This window comes from Coffea eugenioides, chromosome 8 (genome assembly GCF_003713205.1).
Source record: "Coffea eugenioides isolate CCC68of chromosome 8, Ceug_1.0, whole genome shotgun sequence".
NCBI classification, from domain to species: Eukaryota; Viridiplantae; Streptophyta; class Magnoliopsida; order Gentianales; family Rubiaceae; genus Coffea; species Coffea eugenioides.
In genome coordinates, this window is record NC_040042.1 from 33,714,191 (window position 1) to 33,716,057 (window position 1,867).

The window sequence follows — 1,867 nt, forward strand, 5'->3', positions numbered from 1 at the left end:
TTTAGATTATATTTAATCTTATATTGTAATCAGTTTTTTTTTTTTTACCATTGAAGTTGCATAATATCCCTTATTTCTGTTTGTAGTGTATGCACCGGGAGTCTCGAGAAGTCGCACCTTTCGATCCAGAAATTGAGAGGACACTACGTAGACAAAGGAGGCACACACAACAGCAGGAGGAGCAAGAGATTTGGCAACCGATAGAGGAAATTTTGATAGAACTACCATTTGAAGAAGAAATGGCTGAAAATGAAGCAAATAGGCGAGTTCTACGAGATTTTGCTCTACCGGGAACACAAGGATCTCAAACGAGCATAGCAAGGCCTACGGTAAATGCTAACAACTTTGAGATTAAGCCATCACTTATCCAAATGGTTCAACAATCTCAATTTGGAGGTAATGCTGTAGAAGATCCTAACTCACACTTAGCTACATTCTTAGAAATATGTGATACAATTAAAATGAATGGAGTTAGTGATGATGGTATAAGGTTACGGTTGTTCCCATTTTCATTAAGAGATAAGGTAAAAATGTGGTTACACTCTCATGCTCCTAACACTTTTACCACATGGGATGATTTATCAAGGGCATTTTTGAATAAGTATTTTTCACCTGGTAAGACTGCTAAGCTAAGAATGGATATCACTGGTTTTAGTCAAATGGAAGGAGAATCATTATATGAAGCATGGGAAAGGTTTAGAGATTTGTTACGGAAATGTCCACACCATGGACTACCCGAATGGCTGATTATACAAACCTTTTATAATGGTTTATCTTTCTCCACTAAAACTATTATTGATGCAGCCGCAGGTGGAGCTTTAATGGGTAAATCACCCCAAGAAGCTCAGAATTTGATAGAAGAAATGGCCGCAAATAACTACCAATGGGCCAATGAAAGAGGTAATACGAGACGTCACGCAGGTATGATAGAAATGGACACTCTCAATATGCTGAGTGCTCAAATGAATAATGTGATGAAATTGCTAAGTAGACAAGGTGGAGTTGGTCCAAGTTCATCTAATGCACACGTAGCTTGTTGCTCTTTCTGTGGAGGTGAACATGATATTAATGAGTGTGTTGATTCTGAGCAGGTACAATTTGTCAATAATTACAACCGAAATGCTCCAAATAATCCCTACTCGAATACTTACAATCCGGGGTGGAGAAATCATCCAAACTTTGGATGGAAAGATCAAGGCAATCAACAAAGGCCAACCAATCCGCCGGGATTTCAACCAAGGCAACCACAGGCTGAAACTAAACCAAGTTGGGAGATCGCGGTGGAAAAACTTGCTAAGGTGACTTCGGACAGATTTGAACGAGTAGAAGGGAGACTGGATCAACTCACTACAATGTACAGGAATGTAGAGGTCCAAATTGGTCAAATTGCTAGTTCTTTGAATAATCGAAATCAAGGAGAATTACCTAGCAAAACAGAGGTCAATCCTAAGGAGCAGGTGCAAGCCATTACTCTTCGTAGTGGTAGACAATTAGAAGATCCTCCAGTGGTGGAAGTTGAGAAAGATGAGAACGAAAAACAAGAAGAAAAGCAGAGGAACCAAGAGGCGATTGTGGAGGAAAATAGTCGGGAGAATCCAAGAGAAAAGCAACCATCATCTTCCACTACCATTCCAATACCTCCTGCGGTTCCATTTCCACAAAGATTAAAGCAAAATAAGTTTGATAAAGATTTTGAAAAATTTGTTAAACTTTTCAAACAATTGCACATTAACATTCCTTTTGCCGATGCTATTTTGCAGATTCCGTCTTATGCGAAATTTCTCAAGGAAATCATGACTAGAAAAAGAAAGTTGGAAGACTGCGAAACAATAGCATTAACGGAGGAATGTAGTGCAATTATTCAAAA

General features: G+C 38.8%; 1 non-coding gene across 1 annotated transcript; it reads right to left on the reverse strand.

The window, feature by feature from the left end:
• Window positions 1-626: 626 nt before the first annotated feature.
• LOC113781866 lies at window positions 627-733 on the reverse strand. The gene has a single exon (XR_003469765.1). It is a non-coding gene; the product is annotated as a small nucleolar RNA R71 (small nucleolar RNA).
• Between the last annotated feature and the right edge of the window lie 1,134 nt (window positions 734-1,867).